The 26,455-nt window shown below is 39.6% G+C and overlaps 1 pseudogene; it reads right to left on the reverse strand.

Annotated features, from left to right (window-relative positions):
• Window positions 1-7,979: 7,979 nt before the first annotated feature.
• Window positions 7,980-26,455, reverse strand: part of LOC134621386 (uncharacterized) — a 32,119-nt pseudogene continuing 13,643 nt past the window's right edge.

The raw sequence follows: 26,455 nt of genomic DNA on the forward strand, positions 1-26,455 counted from the left end.
TGACACACCATTTCCTCTCCAGCTTACGAGTTATCTGCTTTAGGCAGTGTGTTTGAGAATTATACCACGGAGTCAGGGACTTCTGATTTGAGTTCTTAGTTTTCACAGGAGCTACAGTATCCAGAGTCGTATGTAGTGAGGAGGTAAAATTATTTACAAGATAATCGACCTCTGTTGGAGTAGCATTCAGATAGCTGCTCTGCTCTATGTTGGTACAGGGCATTGAAGATGATAACAGTGGGTGGATTATATTCATAAACTTAGTTACAGCACTTTCAGAAAGACATTTACTTTGATAAAGTCTACTCTCCACTGCTGTGTAATCAATTATTGTAAATGTTATCAGGAAATGATCAGACAGGAGAGAGTTTTCAGGAAACAATGTTAAATATTCAGTTTCTATTTCATATGTTAAAACAAGATCTAGAGTGTGATTAAAGTGGTGGGTGGGTTCTTTTAAAGTTTGAGAGAAGCCAATTATAATGCCATGTTGAGGTTGTCATTTTTAGCATCTACATGAATGTTAAAATCACCCACAATAATTATTTTATCTGAGCTGAGCACTAAATCAGATAAAAAGTCTGAGAAATCAGACAGAAACCTAAGCCCCAGATTCATGTTACTAACCGCTCACCTCTCTGCAGCAGACACCTGCTGGCTTTTAAAACCCGTGACTGCATCTTTAGACCGGTCACTCATTAATGACACACAGCTGGGCTCAGTTCCAGGTTTGAGTCTCTGGTGTTTCCTGAAAAAGTTCAAATCATCAATAACAGCCTCATCACATATAAACTGATATTATTGGCATGACCTTACTCTTTCGCAGATGACTGTTTTTGTTCAAATGCGTTAATGAAATCTTTCACTCGGTTCCTCTCATAGCTGGATTCCGGTCTACGTCGGTCCCTGTGAATAACGATGGAGCAGTGATGTGAGTGCTGAGCTGTGACATGGAGAAGACTCATGGACATTTAGAGATGGTCATCTCACCTCTGAGTGGTTTTAGAGGGAGGGACTCCCTCCTTTCTGTCCTCACACTGATCCATGCTGCTGAATTCACATCCACATCACACACACGCTCACACACACTTTCTACCTTCACCTAAAGAGGAAACACACATTATTCATGTGCACATCAAATAGGTGCTGCAGAGGTCATGTCTGATGTGTTTGTACTAGCATCAACTCCATCTGAGACACAGCTTACATCAGTTCACTATAAAAAGTGTCACAAAGACCCGATTTCAGCCTCTAAATCCCTCCATTACTGTAGTCCTACAAAGCAGCAGGTCACACATGACTGATGAAATGGCAGAGAGCAGCTTTATTTTAGTTACAACGGCCAAGCTGACTGCTTACACAATGTTCATACTCTAACTGCTAACTGCTTCTAACAGCTGTTTTTAGTTCTCTCTCTTAGCAGACACTTTGTTTCTAAAGCTGTGATTGGCGGATTAAACACCATGCTTCCATCTTCTAAGCATCTCCGCCTTTTATTTCTTTTTCACAGGTTGGTTTCTGGCTGACTACAACATCCACCATAAACAGAGGGAACCACTGTGTTCCTGTTATCTGTCCATCTCCATCCACTCTTTGACAGTGGGTGGATTTTTTTCCCGCACAGTTACATCACTAACTTGCTCAGTCTGATCTTGTATAAAGTTGTGGATCTTATCACACCTTCTGTTTCCTGCAAAGTGCTGCTACATGTCCTACACTTGGACATGTAGCAGCACTTTGCAGAGGAAAACTCATATATGAGAAATGTTGCTGCACAGATGACACTGAGCTTGAAGCAAAACATATAAGTGTAGCTGTGAGAGACTAACTACAGTGGGACTGCAGTGAATCCCTTAAAGCCTCCATAAATCCATCCAACAGGATCACTGGAGTCTGACAGCAGCACTAAAAAGGAACCAGCAGGGGGCGCTCACTAAGTCCTGTTAAATATTTTCCATGATTTCAGGAGAACATTGAACTACGGAGCCCCGCAAGGGAGATTGGAGGAAAAAAACATAAAGCTGAAGTTTTGCGAGATCGCGCAAATCTAACTCGGGATCTTGCAAAAGTTTTGGACGCATTCTTCGGAGGCTGCCAGCTTGAAGCCGACCGGAAGGTCGAGGCACGATGTGCCGGGAGAGCGGTGTTCCTCCCGGCTTTAGTAGGTCTCGACCTCCCTTTACCTTCAAGATGGTGGGTGTCATACGTCTCCGAAAACGTTGGAGCACTTTTGCAAATATGTGATGTGTTTTAAGCCGAGTGTTTACACAGCTACATTCACACCTCAAAATATCTTAAAAGTTTATTTTGTGACCCAAAAAGAGTAATATTACAACTAAGTAGCTGCTGCCATTGTTGGAATTCCTATTTTGCGAGACCTTGCAAAACTTTTGCGAGGTCTCGCAAAAGTTCATCTTAATTTTTTTTTTCCCATGTCCATGGCGGGGCTCCACATTAAACAGACACGACACAGTCTGATGAAGACCCACACAGACTGTTAGTCTGATGTGATGATGTGAGGAGAACAAATCTGTAACCGCACACTCTGTTTGAAAGGCTCTGATCTGGATGTTGGAGACTTTGTTGTTGCATTGGAGTCTTTATCCAACACCAGACGCCAGAGATGAAACGAGTCTCCATGTGTTCTCTGCAGAAATATGCTAACAAACAGAGCAGCTAACAAACAGCTGCTCTGTGATGAAGAGGAAACCTCAGAGACTGGAATGAATCAAAGTTGCACTTACTCAGCTTCTTCCCATCAACTTCTTCACTCTGCAGCGCTCTGCTGTCTGCACCAGGTCTGTGTAAAAAGAGAGAAAATCTGCTCAGTCCTCTGTGTTTGAAGGCTGCCGCCACATTAAAAAACACCATAGAACAGTCTTATGACGCAGCTCACAGGTCAAAGCTCAACTGCCACACTCTAATATAACATCCTCACTCTTTATAGCATTTTGCAAATAATTTTCAAAAACAAAACCTGAGTATGGGTGTCACTTCAAGCTTAAACCCTTTACACATTAAACACTTCACACTATAAAAACATCTGAAGTTGTAGCTCACAGGTCAAAGCTCAGCTGCTGCTCTCTTATGTGACTAGATTAATAGTTAACCTTCAACAAATGGTCATCATCTTTTCTTTCTATGCACGATTCACTGGTGCTCCTGATTTAATATATTATCCAGCAGTTGCATAACGTTGATTCTGTATTCTGATCTGCTGTACATCAGTGTTTAACAACTTTTTCACTCTGTTCCATATCTTAATTTTCAGTCAGCATATATGACCTATGTATTTCCATTGCTTTAAACAACAAAAGTCATAAATTGGGACTATTTTGGTTATATTTTGTAGTTGTGTATTAGCTATCTTAAAGTTCCAGCTAACATTTTGTTAGTTGAAATGGAATATTCTATAATTTCCTTCAGTTTGTCCAAAGATAGAGGATGAGGTAGGTTCAGATTTTGAAATAGTGTATCCAAGATACTTGAAGCTTCTGACATTCTTTGACTTGTTTTCGCTAAAAGTTAGATTCTCCTGTTGCTTTTCTCAGACTTCTGGCATACATGTAATATCATGTTCCAGTCTCTTCCATTGTGTAACACAATTGACTACTTTGCTTTGGCATTTACAGGTTCTAACATCGATGGTCCTTTAGTCAGAGGTTGGGACATTTTGTCTCCATTAGTATGTATCTAACTAATAAACTGTAGATCAGTAATCACCATTAATATATTGTATCAAATATATCATTTGCCTTTTGTGAAATCCGTGTATTCCAGTTAGACAAAGACAACTCCACTTTCCTGGCATCAGAGCTCTGTTGACCTGCCACACAAGGAGATGGAGGTGGAGCTTAGTTGGGTGTGAGAAGTGATTAAGTTTACAACAGCTAACAGGGAAAAAAACTGATCTTTATACAACCTTTGCAACAAGTTGTTCTGCATAACCAGCAATAAGTCATACTTATTCGTGGTTGGCTGCTCTTAGTCATTGATTCTGTTCATAATTTTCAGTGAGAGAATTTCTGGGCATAGTTAAATGATGGCTCTAGCCATCACTGATGGCCTCTAGTTCGTACTGGAGCTGTTCACAGCCAAGGGTGAAGTGGCAGGGGTGAGAATCTGCACTTCAAAGTCTGAGGTCATGGTCCTCAGCCGGAAAAGGGTGGAGTGCCCACTCCGGATCAGGGATGGGTCTTATTCACAAGTGAGGGGAGAAGGAAGCGGGAGATTGACAGACGGATTGGTGTTGCCGCCGCAGTGATGCAGACATGGTGCAATCAGCTATTTTCCCAAGACCCCTTTCCACTTTTTACATTATTAAACACGACAAGATCTCTCTCTACCTCCTGTATTACTTCCTATTCTCTCATTTCCTACGTCATTTTCCTTCTTTACTTCCTTTACTTGTTTCTTTGCGTCCTTTATTTTCCTTCCTCTCACCTCCTCCTTCAATCTTGTTTTTAACATAAGTTTTAAAATTACTTTCCTAACACAACAAGTAAGAGTATAAAGCGGAAAACAGCTGATTGACTTTATGTCATTTCATTCATTAAGATGGAAATCTGGGATTTCTTTGACTTTAAAACTAAATTTGACTCTGTGAACCTAAAAAAGTGAAACGTATAAAAAGCTCTTTAATTCTGCTCATTTTGCTTTGAAACAGATGTTCAGAATATTGATAAATGTCTTTTTATGCTTCTGGCTTTTATTGATAATGTGGATAAACATGAATCTGAGGAATGATTGGTTCTTCCTTTCTGCTGATAATCAACATAATAAATGTTGCTTTCCTCATTGGGATTCTGACCAGGTCAATAATAAATGGATTTTTGCTGAGCTCAGCACTTCCTGCTTTGATGAAAGATAAACATGAAGCTGGATTTCATGTTGAGGAGACTCTGAATGGGCCTTAGGATCTTAATATGTCCTCAGTTTCTTTCAGACACTCATAAATATCATACATCTATACTCTGCTTCAGCCTACAGCTCACTGATGAGAGAGACAGCTGGCTTTAAACACACATCCAGAAATAACGTTAGCAGTGAGAGCAGAGCTGAAAGCATCCGTCCAATTGTTGTTCGGCAAGGTCGCCTGAACGAGGATATGAAGAGCAGAGCTCATTGGCTGTGAGCTGTTTGTGACACTGCAGGATCTTTTCCAGTTTCACTGCTCACTTCAAACGTCTCATTGGCATCACATTTTACATACAACAGCAGGTAGTGATGGCCAAATTAAGCTTTCTGAAACACTGAAGCTTGTATTGAAAAACGGTTCATTACTCGAAGCTTTTCAACAGAGTCCTCTCTGGTGACATCTGGTGGCCAAAAATATGAAGAGCAGCTTGAATCCACAAAATAAAACCAACTGCTTCATTATGATTGCTCACTCTACAGAGCGGAGTTCTGTCTCATATTGGGCCGCCGTTGTGTTGCTTTGAACGTGTATTTCTTGGTGGTTAAAAAAATGTGGTTTAATTTGTTTAATAAATAATTTTGACCAGTAAACTTTCCTTGTTTAAACATGCACCATGGTGTGGTCTTTCTTTACTTGTGACTTCTTGATGTTGGTAAATACAATAATTGAAAAGTACCACATTATATGTATAATATACATATGATAATGTACAACACATTATGGAGTATGCTTCTGCTGTGAGGTCCTGCCTCCATGCACTTATGCAATTAATCGATAGATGGGTGTATTTATAAATAATATTATATTAGGGAAATTTTCCTATACATATTTTTGACCTGGGGGTAGAATTTATTGTGAAATGGAAAGGGAAAATGCTTATGAACTTGCAAATTAAAAACATGATGCATTTAAAGTAGCCCTTTGTCATTTTTATTTAAGAAGAAAATTTGTTCTGGTGTGCGATGGCCGAACCTGTTCCTTTTCGTGGAGATAATTTCTCCTGCCTTAAGGGAAATCCTCTCACATGGCACAGAAGAGGCTGGAGTGCAGAGAAACTGGTAGAGATGTAGTTATACAGTCTACCTGGGCCCCACAAACTGTCAGATAAAGAAAATAAATAAATTCAATTGCTGCACATCTGGCAGACTAACATTTTCAGATTAATTAAACAATAAGATATATATATTTTTACAACATTACATGTAAAGAGTGAAGTGGAAGTTTTTCTAAAGTTATTTATTGATATTTATATTATGGAAGCAGATTTTTGACATTTTACCTTTTTCCCCATTTTCAGATATAATAAACACGCACAAAACAAAAGCAAACAGCAAGAACACAAAGCTGGAAAACCCACCCAATTGACAAAAATCAACTCAAAATTCTCCCACACAACAGAACCCCCTCTATTCCTTGCTGGCTCCATATCTCTCAGTAGAAATATCAGTGGTTTGCTATCTGTCACCATCAAAATGCTCCACAAATCTCGCGAATGATTCACTTCCTTATAAACCATTGAATCAGATACCGAAGCAGTGAGGTTCTAAATGAAGCTTCGGACGTCACTGATTACGTGACTCTGGCCAAACGAATAAAGCTTCGACACAGTGCTTCTGAAGCAGTGTGTTGATTTTTTTTGACACACACACACCGGAGCTTCAGCTTGAAGCGGGCCATCACTAACAGCAGGAGTTTGGAACTCTTGGCCTCGAGGGCCGGTGTCCTGCAGGTTTTAGATCTCACCCTATAGGTCAACACATCTGAATCAAATGATTAGCTCATTACCAGGCCTCTGGAGAAGGTCAAGACATGTTGAGGAGGTAATTTAACCATTTAAATCAGCTGTGTTGGATCAAGAACACAGATAAAACCTGCAGGACACAGGCCCTTGAGGGGCCCACCCCTTGTTTAGTCACATCTGGGACTGTCTCCTTCAAACGACTGACATAGAGCCTCGGCTTCTCTGACACTCTGTGACAAATTAAAGGAAAAAGAAAACCCTTTCACTAAAGCAATACAACAAAGCATAAACCACTAAACAAATTATTAAAAGAGATAAATAAAACAAATAAACCCTAAGTTATAGTTCTTCATAAAAGCATGTTTAAAATGTATAAAACAATTCAGAGTAAAAAAAAACAGGAGTCAGTTGAGGCCATGCCATAAACAGTTGTAAGATAACAGGCCACAATAAGACAGAATAAAACAAACACAGCACAGAATTAAATAAAACAAGACAGCAGCAGTATGGCATGATCCTGTAACAAAAGAGGGAAACAGTCGTCAAGGTCCACCCTACTATATGCCATCCCAATTACCACTATCTAAAGGGCAATACTAAAATGAGCAGTTTTCCTGAGGAAATCTGCAGTGCTTAGATACCTAAGCTCAGCTTGGATGGGAAAAGACTGCCAAAGGACTTCGTGTGGTAGTGAAGCGCAGCTGTTCCTTATAAGGCCGCTAATTATCAGCTGGGAAGGTGTGGATGTTAGTGCTGCATTTGCAGACATCACATAAAATCCTACCCCAAAATCTACTTCACTGGTGGCTCTGCTGTGCTGGTGCTCTACTATAGACCCCAACACACTGGTAATTTTTCAAAGACATCACAGAGATAAATGACACCATCAAAGACAAGACTAGTTTTACATGTTTAATGCAGTCTTTGCTAGTCATTAGATAAGTCACATGCATTATGACATCACAAAACAAACAAACTCCCTTAAAAACTATTGCCCCAACATTTTCATGTTATATTTATATATCAATACATTATATATCAAACATTTGGGTTTATTTTAATGAGCTCAGACTGGTTGAAAATGCAGAGGAGCTGGTTGTGAACTGAGCTTCAGAAAAATACAACATATTTATATTCACTGTGAAGCTTTGAGTGGAAAAAGACAGAAAAACAACATGTAGAACAGTTTAAAACATCAACTAACTGAATCCATGAATCTGAAATGTGTTTCTAAGTGAAACAGACAGACATGTACAGACTAAACGATCGGTTCAACAGTCAGAGTGTTTCTCTAACAGGAGGACACTCTTTACACTCAACTCAGCACAGAGTCACCAAGGCACCAGGAGACCAAAGTCTAAATCCAGGATAAAGAGTTTCAGTGAATGTGGTGTTGAAGGTGTGGAGATGGATCAGAGTGTCAGGGGAGATTCTGTAGAAGGACAGAGTGCCAGCAGGACAGTCCACATACACTGCTACTCTGTTAGAGACACAGGAGGAGGAGGAGATGGATATTTGTCCGTTATTGTGCCAGACACACTGAGGACCATCATCAGAGCAGTCCAGACTCCAGGACTGATCATTGTGCCCAAACACACAGTCTCTACTGCGTCCTTTCCTTCTGGTTCTTCTGTAACCCAATGATATATAAACGTCTCCTCTCCACTCGACCTCCCAGTAACAGCGACCAGTCAGACTATTTCTACACAGCAGCTGATGATAATGATCAAACCTGTCTGGATGATCAGGATATGACTGAACCTCCTTCACATGTGTGACCTTCCTGTTGTTGTCAGACAGTTGGAGGTTTGTGTGTACTGTGTTTGTGTCGATTGTGAGTTGACAGGAATCTGATGGAGGGAACAAACACAATCCAGTTGCAGTCATTGATCCATCATCTGTTCATTGATTGACACTTTGATGATGACTCCTGACATCAGAGATGTGAATGAATGATGTGACAGTTTGAAGGTGGCTGAATGTGTGCTACTTTGTTTTCATGAATCACATTAAAAACACACTTACACTTCCTCAGACCTGGTCTCAACCATCGGACTCCAGCAGGCTCCACCCTGAAAGGAGGAGGGGGGTCAGAGCAGCACAGTCTCAGCATGCACACATGGATATTACATGGCTCTTATACACATGTTAGGGGTGTCCAAATTCATAGGCTGCATCCTCCTGAGGCCGCATTTGTAGGCCAATTACGTCACAGCAAAGAAGGCTGTGAGTAAATCGGTTTGGCTGAGATTACAGCTGAATAAATGTCAAACGGAAAACTGATCAAACAGAAGTGTGGCATGATCGAGAATTTACGCCAGTGTCCTGTTATATTTTAGAAAGCAAGTAGGAGACGGCTGAGTTTATTAAACTCCACCGAGACAGCTGGTGGCTTAAAAATCTGAAGGCTAGACTGTCCTATTTCACAGCCACTCACTTCCAGCCTACCTGGCCTCCTGAGGACCCGGTCCACATAGACTGCGAAGGCCGGGTTCTCAGGAGGATGCAGCCTATTAATTTGGACACCCACACCGTTAGACACTGATAAAGGAACAGTCCAACCTTTTCAAAAATACACTTCAATCCATACGTGGATCAAACTGCTCATAATTTGGACTGATCCTTTTGTTATATTAAAAAAAGCCTAACGAACCCAAATGTACAAGACTCTTCAAAAAGGGTAAGAAAAGGAAATGTGGATGTCAAATTACCTAAGACTGAAGAGAAGAGGACAGAGCTCATTACTACAGCCATATTATTTGATGCCTCTCTGACTTCTATTTGGAATCTTTGGAAAAAGAACTCCAGTCTGCAGCCCTGATGAACTTAAAACCAATTTTCTCACTGCGTTGTACCTGCTTTTCAGCACTGTCTGTTCTTTTTGTTTTGATATATGGGTATATATACATGGGTGTATGTATATAACAGTGTGCTTGTGCGTGTGTGTATACATGGTGGGCATGTATTATTTAACTATTTTTTGTATACTTTGCATGTGAACAATATAAGAAAAAGAAAACAACAAACAACAAATAACAAACAACAAATAAACTTATGTGCCTAAAAGAAATTATTTATATTCATAAGACATTATAAACTTTATATATCAGAGCACTCAAAATTAACGCATTAATGCAAATTAATCAGCCATCACGGTGAGCATGATTAAAAAATTTTAACGCAATTAACACATCTGGAGCGCAGACATACTCAAAATCCCTTAAATGTTTCTGTCAACGCATTTTGGGCAGTTTGTCCACGTAGAGTTATCATCGCACATGCACAAATTGGAAGTTGATCTGGTAGTGATGTGCAGCTGAACCAATCAACCCAATATGAAAGATGATAAATACACACTGGCCCTCTCAAAGGGAAATTTGAGTATTAAAAAAATAACAAGATGGAACCGTCGGCCAACATAAAGTGACATGCACGTTATTCAGGAAGGAATTTTCTTTTCATCGAAGCACTTCCAGCTTAAAATATCACATTGACGCGAAGCAAACGTTAGTCGGGGATGCTGCTAGGACTTTGGCTCGTCGCCCAGCTTGCAACACGCCATTCACATTTACTGACAGCACTATCGTGTGCATATATATATATATATATATATATATATATATATATATATATATATATATATATATATATATATATACATATACATATATACATACACACACACACACACACACACACACACAGATAGATGGAAATGTTTGACTTGCTCATTGAGACAGCTCAGGAGTATACTAATGATGATCTGAAAGCATAATGGCATTTAGGTGGCTTCATTTTTACAATTTCTGACCTGATAATTGTAGAGTTTGGACTCTTCAGCATTTTCACTCCTGAATCATTGAGGTTGTTGTTACTCAGGTCCAGCTCTGTCAGACTACAGAACTGGGAGCTGAGAACTGAGGACACATCTTCACAGCTTCTTTCTGAGAGTTTACAGCCACTTAGTCTAAAAAATTATAAAACCCATTATGAAATTATGAAATAACATTGGTATAAAAGTGCTTTCATGATGCAGTGAGAAGCTATCAGAGTTAATAGATTTGGCATTATGCATTTTTCTGATTTAATTTCTCATTTGATTATTTAACATAAGTGAAAAGTAAAATTTGCAGTCAAGTCAGAAAATTTGAAACATTACACTAATACACAAAACATTAAACAAAACACATTTAATGCTCAAATTCTTAGTGATTCTTTTTTAATTCAAAGAAAAAATTCCATATCACTTCATCTGACCTGAGAGTTTCCAGTTTACAGTGTGGACTCTTGACCCCCAACAGACAGAATCTTCACCCCTGAATCTTGTAAGTTGTTGTTACTCAGGTCCAGCTCTTTCAGACTAGATGACTGGGAGGTGAGAACTGAGGACAGAGCCTCACAGCTTCTCTCTGAGAGGTTACAGACATTAAGTCTGAAAAACCACAGAGACAAACAATGCTGGTTGTTAAAGTGTCTTCATGGTACATAGAGGAGTTACTAGAGTTGGTAAAATGAATTTTATTTTCTGGCTTCACTCCTCACTTGATTATTTAATATAAGGATACCAGCCAAGTTCGAAACAAAAAAAGGATAACAACACACACAGGTGAAACTCAATAAATTAGAATATTATGCAAAAGTTTATTTATTTCAGTAATTGAACTTAAAAGATGAAACTAATAGATGACATAAACTCATCAAAGGCAAAGTGAAATATTTAAAGATTTTGTTACTTAGAATTTTTCTGATTATGGCTTACAGCTTATGAAAACCTCAAATTCAAAATCTTGGAAAATTTGCATATTACATCAGTCTATATCTTACATTTGTGTCACCTTTTAAGTTGAATTGCTGAAATAAACGAACTTTTGCACGATATTTAATTTTTTGAGTTTCACCTGTATATGAACAGAAAAGAAGCAATTCCATATCATATATATTCCATATATATTGATCTGACCTGAGACTTTCTAGTTTACAGTGTGGACTCTTCACCCCGATGGACAGAATCTTCACTCCTGAATCTTGTAGGTTGTTGTTACTCAGGTCCAGCTCTCTTAGACTAGATGACTGGGAACTGAGAACTGAGGACAGAGCTTCACAGCTTCTCTCTGAGAGGTTACAGACATTAAGTCTGAAAAAACAATGATAGGAAGTAAGAGGACATTATTTCTTATTCCAGAAGATATCAGTGAATTCATTTTTAGGGATAAAGCCAAGTGGGGCTGATTGACACATTTTCAACAAATTTGCTAATCATCTACTTTATACTTAACCCTCTGAGGTCGACAGATGCGCCAGCGCGTGAAAATCACATGACCCATTTAAGACAGCACAGCAACAAGATGCAGCAACACAGAGTCTCGGCTTTAACTTGTGTCAAAACCCCAGATTTCAACCTATATACCAGTTTTTAAATCATGTTGCCATCATGATGCCAGATAAAACAAGTGCTTTGATCAAAAATACACACAATGTTTTTTTCTGAATAAAACAGTAGGGTTTACAGCGGGAAGAAACGGTAAAAAACAGCGTTTTCTAGAGACAGCGCTAGCAAACACGCTCCGCTTGTTATTAAATATATATATATATATATATGTATTTTTAAAAACACCCCTTTCCTTCCCTATTAGTGTTAAAGTCTATCATCTCAAACATTCAAAAACTTATATGGCAACATCTGGCATTTGGTTGTTTAGGAAGAGGGGAAGTTTTAGGAGTGACTCCAGTGAGCTAAAGCAAGCAAGCAAAAGAAAGAGAGACAGCAAGTTTTCACACGTGAGAGATTAGTGACATTCAGTGTGTTTGGAGGCTATAGTTAGTATGTAGTGTAGTCGTTGTTTTGTTTTGTGTGCCAGTAATACTGCTGAATGTCACAGTTGTGACAGTGCAAAAAAGCCACCAGCTACAAAACGGGAGGTGTGATACACCTCCTGGTGTCAGACCTCCAGGGTTTAGGTCTGCGGTGTTCCCATGTCTTATAGTGGAAAGAGACAATTTTTTTGGAGTTGCATAAATATTTTGTATTTTTCTTATTTGATGCAGAACACCTGATGGTTCTGTAGATAGTTTTAAATGGTTATATAAAAACGCTTGAGACCTTGGCTGCATTTTTAGGTAAATAGTACCATATAACTTAGTTGTTTGCAAATCTTATGCATAATTTACAAAAAAATAACAATTTCTATTTGCATTTCAAGTTATTAAAACAATTCGTTAAACATGTTTGCGGTTTTTACAGAAAAAATATAAATTTATTCTGCTCAGATTTTATGTTTTTTGTCTGAATTTAAATGTGTTAATACAGTATGTCAAAATGAGAAAATAAATCCAAATTCAGATATTTGAGGTTTTGCTGAAAATAATTATATCAAACAAAGCAGGCTGACCAGTTTTTAAAGATGAAATTAAAGGTCTACAGTCTACAGTTGTCTTCAGAGCTGTTGGCCACTGCTGTTTTTGTGTTTGTTTGTTTGTTTGTTTTTAAATGACCTCTGATAAGAAAGCCACATTTCTGCTGTTCAACACTGAAGAAATTTTTACTTTTTTAAATAAGGCCAAATTGCAAAACCCTTCACTGTATCCCTAATAAAATCTCTATAGCTTAACTCTGCTTCACTTCAGCAGTATCAGGTAATTTCCAAATATTTATTCATGGTTCTCTTCAATTTTGTTCTACTGCAGAATATTTTTAAGGTTATCTCCTATTAAAAGCCAGGACAGGAATATCTCCTTCATGCTTTCCTGTGTTTTGCCCTTGAATTAAATCGAAATTCAGTTGATTATAGAAATCAGCGACGATACCCCCAGCCTTAGTACCAAGTTAGATATCCCCGACAAATTTTATTTCCCCTGCATTTTTTGAAAAATATACTGATAGCAATGTTGAATATTATTACACATCGAGAAAAAACTAAACAACTACACATGGAATAATTACACCACAAGCATGGTTTGTTTTTCTGTTATTTAAAAAAACTAGGTAGAAGTTTTTTTTATTGCAACCTGTAACCTATGTCAGTTTACTTTTATTTGTTTCATTGTTTACAAAAGGTTGGAGGTGTCAAATAAACAGCAATGGAGTTGCAAAATATGGGCGGGTGTGTTGATGTGTTTGTGGTTTTTTGGTGGGGAGCGGGCAAGGGTGAGGTTCTTGTAAATCAAAGGGGGGCCTAGGAAAAAGAAGTTTGGAAACCACTGCGCTAACTGATCCCAGCAACCACTTATGTCTGCAAGGATCAACAGAACCCTAAGGTACCTCTCAATAAAGTAATATACAGCTTACAGAGCTTTGTTGGAGGCTTTGACCACTGGCAACAACTTCAGAAGAGCCTCCTCTGAAGTAGAATATTTCTTCAAGTCAAACACATCCAGGTCTTTTTCTGATGACAGTAAAATGAAGACCAGAGCTGACCACTGAGCAGGAGACAGTTCAGTTGAGAGACTTCCTGAACTCAGGGACTGTTGGATCTCCTCCACTAGAGAACAGTCATTCAGTTCATTCAGACAGTGGAACAGATTGATGCTTTTCTCTGCAGACAAGTTCTTACTGAGCTTCTTCTTGATGTACTGGACTGTTTCCTTATTGGTCTGTGAGCTACTTCCGGTCTGTGTCAGCAGGCCTCGCAGGAGTGTCTGATTGGTCTGCAGTGAAAGACCGAGGAGGAAGAGGAGGAATAAGTCCAGGTGTCCATTTGAACTAAGTAAGGTCTTGTCCACAGCACTCTGGTGGAGAGATTGAGGGTTTGGTTTGTTAAAGAATTTGTACTTTTTCAAGGTTGTTTGGTCTTCCAGCAGGTTGACTCCAGAATTGATGAAGGTCAGATGGACATGAAGAGCAGCCAGAAACTCCTGCACACTCAGATGGATGAAGCAGAACACCTTGTCCTGGTACAGTCCTCTCTCCTCTTTAAAGATCTGTGTGAGCACTCCTGAGTACACTGAGGCTGCTCTGATATCGATGCCACACTCTGTCAGGTCTGATTCATAGAAGATCAGGTTTCCTTTCTGCAGCTGATCAAAAGCCAGTTTTCCCAGAGACTCAATCATCTTCCTGCTCTCTGGACTCCAGTGTGGATCTGTCTCAGCTCCTCCATCGTACTTGATCTTCTTCACTTTGACCTGAACCACCAGGAAGTGGATGTACATCTCAGTCAGGGTCTTGGGCAGCTGTCCTCCCTCTCTGGTTTCCAGCACATCCTCCAGAACTGTAGCAGTGATCCAGCAGAAGACTGGGATGTGGCACATGATGTGAAGGCTACGTGATGTCTTGATGTGGGAGATGATCCTGCTGGCTTGCTCCTTATTCTCGTCTCTGAATCTCTTCCTGAAGTACTCCTCCTTCTGTGGGTCAGTGAACCCTCTGACCTCTGTCACCATGTCAACACAGTAAGGAGGGATCTGATTGGCTGCTGCGGGTCGTGTGGTTATCCACAGGCGAGCAGAGGGAAGCAGTTTCCCCCTGATGAGGTTTATCAGCAGCTCATCCACTGAGGTGGACTTTCTAGGGTCAGTTAGGATTGTAGTTTTGTGGAAGTCCAGAGGAAGTCGACACTCATCCAGACCATCAAAGATGAACACAACCTGGAAGTCTTCAAAGCTGCAGATTCCTGCTTCTTTGGTTTCAGTAAAGAAGTGATGAACAAGTTCCACCAAGCTGAACTTTTCCTCTTTCAGCACATTCAGCTCTCTGAAAGTGAATGGAAATATGAACTGGATGTCCTGGTTGGCTTTGTCTTCAGCCCAGTCAAGGGTGTATTTCTGTGTTAAGACTGTTTTCCCAATGCCAGCCACTCCCTTTGTCAGCACTGTTCTGATTGGTTCATCTCTTCCAGGTGAGGCTTTAAAGATGTCTTCATGTCTGATTGTTGTTTCTGGTCTGGCTGGTTTCCTGGATGCTGTTTCAATCTGTCTGACCTCATGTTCATCATTGACCTCTGCAGTCCCTCCCTCTGTGATGTAGAGCTCTGTGTAGATCTGATTCAGAAGGGTTGGGTTTCCTGCTTTAGCGATGCCCTCAAACACACACTGGAACTTCTTCTTCAAGACAGACTTGAGATTATGTTGACAAACTGCACCATAAAGTTCTAAATAAAAAATATATATATCGGTTCATTTTTATAAAGTCAATATGAATATTTTTTGAATACATATTTTGAGACATTAGTAAATGTTTCATTTATCCAGCAGCTTAAATCTTCATAGAAATCGTCTTACTGCTCTGCAGACGGTCAGCCAGCTCCTCCTGCCTTATTATCCTCCCTCTGACTCTCTAAACATTCTGGGTAATCTGTAGTCAGAACCTTCTGGATCTTCTTCAGCTCATCTTTCAGAAAAGTGATGATGTTGTCCTCCAGCAGCTGGAACAGAATACTTTATGAATGAGCCAATCAGACTGAAATCATGGAGCCAAACATCAGATCCATGTTGGACACACTGACAATCCACTGGTCTACAAAGAGCAGCATGGAGATGAATGTGAACAATGTAAAAGTAGTTGTTGTACATGTACAGACCATAAATATGGAGTCCATGTGTGTTTGATGCTGTTGGGCAGACTGATCACTGGGAACCTCTGAACTCTCCTGGTCCAATCTGTGGAGGAATCATTAAGAATTACTTCAAGCACAGAACAGATCAAGACGTTTTCTGCCTATCAGCCATAATAGTCCCAAGGAATCCTGAACATCCTTTTAAGGTTCCCTGTGGCACCAAGTGTTCAAATAGGGGAGTGGATAGCCATTTTAGTTTTATTGTTGATTGTAGTCGGTAAGCCAAGTGGGAAAATATGTTATTTAATAAACAGTAATTATTTTAATTAAGTCTACAGTTTTGGCTTGACATTAACAAAAGCTATTAGATCAGAATTGTGTGTAGTTTAGTTTAGTATGTAAGCAAAGATAATGGAATGGCTTGAGGGCCAATTATCAGCAGTCTTTTAAATGCTGCCAATTAACATCAGAGGCTGTTGCAGGAACCCACCGCTCGGTTATTGAACATCAACAGAGAGAGAAAAAAGCTATTTCCTGTTGCGTCCCCACCTAAAATGGAAAACGAGCACAGTCAGAGCTTAAAGTGTATTCAGAAGGTGGGGGAACCTAAAATTGGTTGGAATGGCTCAATGTGGGGAAAAGAATCCGAACTAGCAATAAATTCTATTGAGAGCTCCGGTAGATTTTCTTAGTGTACAGGCTGTGATCAGCTGACCTGCTGCTCTTTGTGGATGTAAACAACTGAATTCAACCAGATGTAAGCAGATGCTTTATGAGTTGTCCTGGCTGATTAAATCCTCTACACTCACAGTACACTGTTTATCCTGTCGGTTTTCTAGATCCTTTTCTAGGTCCTTTAGACCTTCCTCATCCCAAAGACAAAGTGGTTTGCACACTGAGCTTGTGCAGAAGGAAACGCCAAACTCGTGCTGGCAGTGTACGAACATAATGCCACCCAGACGCAAATACAGTCATTAACACTGTGCAGGACTATTGATGGTCTTACTGTGAGCAGCAGGAGTTTAAATGTACATGTTGCACATGTTTTAGAGAATAAAGGAATTCCTCGCTCAGTGACTTCCTTTGAGATGCAGTTTAGAAACTGGGAAACAAAGACAAGCAGTTCATTTAAATCAGACACCAAACTGACATAAAAGAGTTTGTGTTACTAACAGCTCACCTCTCTGCTGCAGACAGAGGCTGGACTTTAAATTTAATGGCTTCATCTTTAGACGCATCACTCTTTAAGGACACACAAATGGGTGGAGGTCCAGGTTGGTCCCTGTGAGTGATGTGCAGTTATGTGTGTGCTGAGCTGTGACATGGAGAAGAGCCATGGTGAGTTAGAGATGGTCATCTCACCTCTGAGTGGTTTTAGAGAGAGGGACTCCCTCCTCTTTCTCCTCACACTGATTCATGCTGCTGAATTCACATCCACATCAGCTCACACACACTTTCTACCTTCACCTAAAGAGGAAACACAAATTATTCATCTGCACATCAACTGAAATCCTCCTTTCCATCATGCGTGCTGTCCAAATACCAGCTGCTTCTTTTCTGCTTTATCTCAGTGTCAGCTGAGAGAATGACAAACCCACTATGTGTCAACAGCTGATGGATGATGACACAGAAATGTGAAATGATATTGACCTAAATCTGTCCTGATGATAATGAGAAGCTTTGATGAGTTTTGACTGTCTGTTACTAGGATGATGAAACACTGGGGCTCAGCCCTGCCCTGAAATCTTTTGTATTTTCACTTGATAACAGCAGCTGTTTAAATATATTGAGTGTATTTGAAAGTAAAGTGAATGTAAATATGAGACAATGTGCGCTCACTAAAGGCTACAGTCAGCTGTGTTAGAGCATCTTTCACACAATGATCCTTTAATAAACACTCAGAGCTCCATGTTGATGAAGCAGTCATAAGTGAGGTTTTCTGCTGACATGTTGACGGTGTGACTTTAGTTTTTATACAGTTCCTGTTTCATATTACATTATTAGCACATTATTCCTTCTCACAGTCAGCCTCATTTCACAGCTGCAACTAAATTCCCTGAAGAAAATCCACAGACAGCTGAAAGTTAAGGCATCACTTCCTGTCATGTCATGTCTAAGTTACAGCTAGAATAAATCATCATTTACAAAGTCTGCTGCTTTTTCTGTAACCATCTGACCATTAACTAACTCTGCTGCTGCTGCTCTCATTTACAAAGTGCTCAAATAGATTTTTAACTTGTGTCTTTTAGAGCTCTTAGCGTTAGGATGCTGTCTGCAGTAGCGGTGTTTAGGGCAACACATCGTGGTGGGGGGCGGCATCACGGGCATCAGCAAAAAGAAAAAGAAAAAAAAACAGTTGCTTGCACTCGTGCTTTTTCTATCGCCCATTTGGTTTTCTATCGCCCATTGGCTGGGAGTAAGGGCGCCCTCCGTTTGCGAGGTGTGCCTGCTGCTTGCGTCACAGGGAGGAGAGGGCGGGGCGGCGGGGGATACTCCGGCTGGCTGGAGCAGCGTCTAATAACCAACTTGCAAAATAAAACAAAAATAAAAACAAACCAAAAAACACGAAAACACCAGACATCATGATACAGACCTTTAATTTGCATCGATGTTTTTTCGAAATTCTATACACGAAAAGTGAGCGTGAGAGCCCTCGGTGCGCCTGCTCGCTGCTGAAGTCAAAGTAAATTTTATTGTCATCTCCGCTACGTACAGTCCAGTATATAGAGACACGAGAAGAAAAGGTTCCAGTTAGCGCAGTGCAAGTAAACAAACAATATATATAAGAAGAGTAAGAAAATAAATATACACTTTAGGACTAGGGTAAAGGGATCAATAACAATTAAAAATTTATAATTTACAGTTTGATTATTTAAAGTCTCACACACAACCTGACGAAAGGGGTTGTGTGAAATCCCAGAAATAAATCTTAGACAAAGCTAACCTTAGACAACAACTAAGGTGAAGGTCTATTAGGTTATGTTATGGTGATCATCGAGTTGGGGAATGAGTGTTCATACTGGAGTGCAAAATTAAAACCAATGGAAGATTGAAAGGAAAAGTTCAAAGCCATCACGTGCTCAGTTCAGAAAACAAAAAAGAAAAGGAAGAGAAACGAGCAAAAGATACAGATAACCTGGTGTGTCATTGGATAATGGCAGGTCATCCTGAAACAATCAGAATCAGAATACTTTATTAACCTCCTAGGACCTGACGTCCACATATGTGGACATCACATTTTGGGTTATTTAGACCAAAATACTCAATTTTGTCTACATGGGTCTGATATCCACTTACAAGGACATCATACTGCTACTGTTCTATCAAAATTTTAAACAAATATCCTCATATGTGGCTCTTATATTTTTTGAAAACAAAATAAGGTAAAAAAATAAATAAATCTGGTAATTCTTTGTTTTACATTCATCGGGCCCCAATATGCCCAAATATCAAAGACAAATTAAAAATGCATTTCGTGGAAGAGTTCGGGTCTTAGGAGGTTAAAATCTGTAACATAATGTATTGTTTGGAGTTTCTATTTCTTCTTGGAGCAACTGTAACACATAAATATTTCCTTAGGGATTAACCTCCAAATATAGGTACACAAACACGAACGTAGCTCAGAACGGTGGACACATTCGGGCTCGTTGTTCCAGTTGTGAGTCTGTTACCGTGAACTATGGAGCGGCAGATTTGTGCTGTTTGTACGGTGGCCCTGAGAGGCCAAACGGACTGCAACTTCAGAAAACACTTGCAAAAAGAAAAATGCTGCAAAAACAAAAATGCTGCAAAAAGAAAAATGCTGCAAAAAGAAAAACACTTCCAAAAAGAAAAACGCTGGAGAAAGAAAAACACTTGCAAAAAGAAAAACGCTGCAAAAGCACACAAAGCACAACGGAAATAGGAAAAAAGACAACGGAAATGTTTCTGGGGAGACAATAACCGGACGGACCAGTTGCACGAACCAAAACATGGCTGTATCCCAATTCAGGGACTGTTTTTCAGGGTCTGCAGCCTTAAAGTACGCAGCCTTAACGGTCCTCAAGGGCCGCACTCAAAGACCGCTGAGGCCGGAAGTGTGAGGCTTGTAGGGTTGTGAGATGGGACGGTCTAGCCTCCGTCGCGCTTCCCAGGTTGCCTAGCAACCATGATACTAACAGCTGGAAACGTTTCATACAGCTTTGTTTGACAGAAATGAAGGAGAACATATTTTGTACATTTGTTTCTACATGAGCTCTGTGTGATTTGATAAGTATCTGAGGCTGAGACCACAGAACTGTAAAACGTGATTGTTGGCCTTCATTTCTGTACTGAACAGTCATTTAAGATTAGCTAGTAAATAACAATTAGCCAATGTTGTTCATGTGACTAAAATCATCTCACTTTGGTAATGTAAATATAATATGGCCAATATTATATTAATCATTATTCGTTATTACAGCAGTGGACATGAACTCTGTGCCAAACACTGAGCTTCAGTAAAGATTCAAGTTGCATTTATTTATATTTCCTATCACCTTAAATCTTCACTCAAAGACAAGTATCTTTGACAGTGTATCTATAGATGTATTATATATAAGAGAAAAATATTGTTTTTTTAATATGTTGGCATTACTAAATTTGGCTCAATGCTTATATATGTGTGGAAGAAGCAAATGTATGAGCTGTGATAACTGTTTCTGATAGAATGAAGAGTAGACTGATATATTAAATATTCCTTTATTGGGTGAGAAAATCAGACCATGTCATAACTGCTTTAAGTCATACAGAATAGATATCAGAGCCTTAAACAGGCTGACTTCTGCTAAATTGGTCAAACTGGGCAGAAAGTATCCAAACGCATAACATCCTTATAGAATATGATGTAACACTATAGATCAACTTACCTCAGAATATATAAAGCATATAAACAATTACAGCAATATGATGCAACAAACACAGCAGTGCTACTAATCCAAAATACTCAAAGCTTCATAGAACTGAAACAAACATTTATTTTTAGCTCCATTCTGCTGCTGATACATACTTTAGGTTTCTGAATATTAAACTTGTTGCTGCCTTTCATAGTGTGTAACTTGAAGGCCCTGAGTACTTTCTCCCACACTGAAAACACTGGGATGATAAAATTATTTGAACATTACCTAATAAAACTGATTCAGGACAGACAATTAGTTATGTTAAACTTTCCTAGCAGTCCTTCACAAACAGGGAACAGTCTGTCTATTCTCTCCATCTGTCAGCTGCCGCTGGCTCTTCCTCCTCCTCTTCCTCACACACTGCTGAGTTTGTCCTGGTGGATCATCAGGGGTGCAAAGCCTCACAGATGATGTGCAGCAGTGGGTCCCTCAGTCTGTCCTCACTCTGGACACTTGCAGTTGTCACACATGGAAATCAATTGTGTGATAAGCTGAACGATTCAAACACATGTGTAACTTATAAACACATGTTCATACTTTTATTACACAATCAGAGAAAAAGAAACAGAGAGAGAGTGCAGGACAGACAGACAGGTGACAGTCTCAGGTGTATACACTGCTACAAAACAGCACAAGAGAAGGAGGATTTAGTGTTTGTGTTATTACGAGTGACTTTAATTATCCATGAAATCATCACATTCTCTGTCAGATTAAGGTCAACTATTGAACGGCGAATATTTTAAATTAAGGGCTTTAAAACCAAGTGAGTACAAACATCACTAATGTCACACAACTTTGCTGACATGTGCCCAACGGTAATGTTTTAATGTTCTTCATTATTAAACATTCACACATAAAACATAACAACTAAACATAACATAACATAACATAACAACATAAAACCAAACTTCAGTCAGGAGAACAACTGAGATAATCCATCCACAATACGAGGTTAGTCATTAATCTGTTAATTCTAAAATATATCTCATCAATGTTAAAACAGGGAAAACTTAACCAGCACCTGTTATCAAATGCTGAGTTCATCACTGCTGACAATTAACTCTCCAGCTTGCAGGACAACAGGTTAACTTTTTGTGGGAAAAAAAAGAGACAATAAATGTAGTTGTTACTATAGTAAAATTATGTGATGCTTTCTGCTGATTGAGCAACACAAGGGATTTACTGTATGAAGGGAATTCTCTTCTGTGGTAATATTTTGAACAGGAATTTCTGTTGTCCTGTGAGATTAGTTGGTTATGAGTTTGCTATGTAAATTAGTTGATTGATTATAACACAAGTGAATAGGATTTAGCAGAGTCTGTTAGAGTGGTGACTAACAGACTGAGTTTCCTGTTTCAGATGTATGTGTGAAGCTTGCATCTAGACACACACAGCTCTGATTACATGAAAACAAACTTGTTTTGTAAAATATGTGAAAGAATGTCAAATGTTTTCATTTTAGGAAAAAAAGGAAAAATTAAATAAAATTCTTGGGGCTGTGATTAAAATGAGTGCAACACTGTATACCTTGGGAAGAAACACTGCAATGAATCGTTTAGGAAGCATTTAGAGGTGAACATTAGTGTTGTAAATTCTCTGTGTATTTAAAGAAATCAGTCTAATTGTACTTGACATATACTTCTCACATTGGTGGTGTATCTGTGGAAATGAAAGAAAAATATTTATCTCATGCTACAAATATTAACACATGATTTGGTTTAGCCACAGCTCACTGCACTCTGGGAAAAAAAAGGAAGCAGCATTGGTTGCTGCTATGGTTCCATCGCAGGTCAATGGTAACAACTGTGTTGTTCAGCACAATGACCTGAAATCATGGGAACCTCATCACTGGTGAACAGGTGAGGTCTGCGCGTAATGCAGAGTCCAAATAACTAACTGTGCTAAAGTAATCCTTTCACACACAAATGTAATGCTACTAACATGGTCTTTTCCCAGAAATCATAACTTTACAGTCTTCACACTCAGCAAGCGCTCATAGACCTTCATATCACAGACACTTCTTGGTGCCTTATCATCTGAATAGAGAACTTAGCTCTCCAGGCTTCCTTTCGCTGAGCTGTACACATCATTGTAAGGATGCACTGGTTTCCTGATATTTTTTTTTTTTTTTTTGGAATCGATCCAACACAGTCAGTGATATCATGTTGAAATGCCTCTGTAATAAGTGGGATGGGCACCTGGCTACGTTTACATGTGAGCCCGCAGGTATGGCACAAGTGACAGAATTTCACCACATCCGATTAGAGACTGAGCCAAAAGAAATAACAGAGGACCCAACTGTAAGTCTTTGTTATTCCGAGGTGACTCGGAATAGCTGGACTGGCCATCAGGCATACCGGGCATTTGCCCGGTAATGATATAAACAATGAAAGGTGGTGAATTGGCCAGATGCTGTTCAATGTGTAAAAATAAGTCAGTTGTTTGGTGGTGGCTATAGCGGAGCTTCCACAGAGGCCAGCAGGTGGATGAGGGAAAGGGGAGGCAGGAGGAGGAGAGACAGCCGCCGGCAGCCGCCGGTCTGAGTATCAGGTGAACTGAACTTCAGGTAAGAAGTTATGACCTGCAGTCTATCTGGGTCAGATACAAACCAAGTTTAGGTGGAGTTTATTTTCGTTGTGCTGAGTTTTTACAGTCAGTTACAACAACTCCACAAGCTAGCATGTTTCTATACAGCTGGGTGGGTGCTATGATGTTACTGATAGTGAACTTTATTTTTTTCATTAGGTTAGTTAGCAGAGTTGCCAACCATCCCTTTAAAAAGATAATCGTCCCATATTCAGAGATTGTCCCGTATTATGCAAAAAGGAACACAGTTTGTCCCGTACTTCAGCTAGAATGGAAAAAGACACAAAGCTGGAGTTATTCTGTGTCTTTACTCACTTTTCTATACACGAAAAGTGAGCGCGAGAGCCCTCGGTGCGCCTGCTCGCTAGTAAAATAATAAATTAAAGTTTATTGTCATCTCCGCTACATACAGTCCACTACATAGAGAGACGAGACGACAAGGCTCCAGTTACAGCAGTGCAAGTAAACAAACCATAAGTATTTAAGAGTCTAAAACATTAATATACACTTTAGGACTAGGGGTAATAATTTAAAATTTATATTTTATATTTAGCTGATTTAAAGTCTCACACACAACCCGTTTTTAATGTTTAAAAAACGAGAAAGAAGAGGAGGAGTGTAGCGACTGGGTGGATATGAAGATGATAGATTATTATTAGTTTCATGTTTCTGTGTATCCGTATTTAAGGATTTGTTGTTTCATGTATAGTCCAGTTCCATGTGTCATTTTCTGTCTGTCTCTCTGTGTCGGGTCTGCGTCTTTGTTTAGTGTTTTCTTGTTTCATGTTTCATTGTGAAGGTCTATGTCTTATGTTAGTGTGTGCAGCTTTGCTCTCCTTGTCTCGTTAGCCTTGATCTCTCCCAGCTGTGTCTCCCTCCTGTCTCTCAACCCTTGATTACTGCCGTGTGTATATAAGCCCTGTGTTTCCTTTGTTCTCTGTCGCGTCGTTAATGTCTTCTACCCTCAGATCCTGCCTGTGTGTTTCAGTTTGCGGTTTCATGGTTTGATTTCTGTTTTTGTTTGGTGCCAGCAATAAAGCTGTGGTCTTCAGATACATTTCTGTCTCAGAGTCCTGCATTTGGATCCACATCTCCACCTGCCCGCACAAGGAGCCCTGACAAAAACCTGCCGGCGACGATGGTAAAGCACCTCCAGAATTAAAATTGTATAAAAAAAGAAACGGATCGACATTTCTGGGTCCATTTAAAAGTTGTGGGCGAACACTCCCCCTGGCGCCACCCCCCACCCCCACCCCACATAGACAACAAAACATATTAAATATTGTACATTAAGCAAAAACTGTTGTACACACACACACGACAAGAGAGAGAGTATGCATAGTATGCAAACGGCTACCAAACGGCCATCATAGTTCGTCATACAATGATAACAGGACAAATCAACAATTGACACTGACTAATTAATATTAAAATCTGTAACATAATGTATTGTTTGGAGTTTAGTATGTTACTGTTACTATTTTTTTACCATTTCTTCTTGGAGGAACTGTAACCCACATAATTTCCTTAGGGATTAATAGAGTTTTCTGATTCTGATTGTTTCATGATGACCTGCCATTATCCAATGACACATCTGCTTACCTGTATCTTTTGCTCGTTTCTCCTCCTCTTCTTTTCTCTTTTTTCTAAACTGATAGCTTTGACCTTTTCTTCTCCATCTTCCATTGGTTTTAATTCTGCACTCCAGTATGGACACCCATCCCCCAACTTGAGGATCACCACAACATAACCTAACAGACCTACACCTTAGTTCACAGATTCACTTTGTCGAAGGTTTATTTCTGAGATTTCACACAACCCAGGATTCAAATCATGAATACATAATGGGCTTGGATTTACAACATTATAAATGAAATGTGCTCTATTTGGAAGCAGTCGGCCCCCCTCCCCTTTTGACGGGTTGTGTGTGAGACTTTAAATCATCAAACTGTAAATTTTAAATTGTCATTGATCCCTTTACCCCCAAGTCCTAAAGTGTATATTTATTTTCTTACTCTTCTTATATTTATTGTTTGTTTACTTGCACTGCTGTAACTGGAGCCTCGTCTCTCTATATACTGGACTGTACGTAGCGGTGATGACAATAAAGTCAACTGCAGTCTCTGTTTGTCACTGATGGTGACTCCACCGTACAACACGGTGATAGAGGAGGTGAGAATGGACTCGATGATTGCAGTGTAGAATTACATCATTGTCCGTGTTGGCAGGTTGAATTTCTTCAGCAGCCTCAGGAATTACATCCTCTGCTTGGTCTTCTTTATGACGGCCATTCAGCACCACTTTGTTGCGTCTGCACTAGGACACCAGACGTTCAACCTCCATCCTGTAGGCAGACTCATCCCCGTCCGAGATGAGTCCGATAACGGTGGTGTCATCTGCAAACTTATTTAGCTTGACAGACTGGTGGTTGGAGGTGCAGCAGAAGAGCAGAGGAGAAAGAACAAAGCCCTGAGGGAAGTCGGTGCTGATGTCATGGGAGTCCAAGACATTCTTCCCCATCCTCACATGTTGTTTCCTATCCGTCAGGACAGGAAGCCACATGGAGATCATCAGAGTGACATCAGAGCTGTATGTATCTGATCAATATGGAAGTTCATGTTTCTTTCATTGGCTCAGTTTTTAAAAGCAGCTGTTTTTATAGAACGACAAAAACGTGAGAGATGCTCAGTCTCTTTAATATTTTATACACTGAGTACAATTGGATGTCCACTTATTCAGCCAAGATAGAAAAATTACATTAAGAAAGAGAAATCAAACATTTGCATTAATTTAAGTGTGCTCA

Source organism: Pelmatolapia mariae, linkage group LG3_W, assembly GCF_036321145.2.
Source record: "Pelmatolapia mariae isolate MD_Pm_ZW linkage group LG3_W, Pm_UMD_F_2, whole genome shotgun sequence".
NCBI lineage: Eukaryota > Metazoa > Chordata > Actinopteri > Cichliformes > Cichlidae > Pelmatolapia > Pelmatolapia mariae.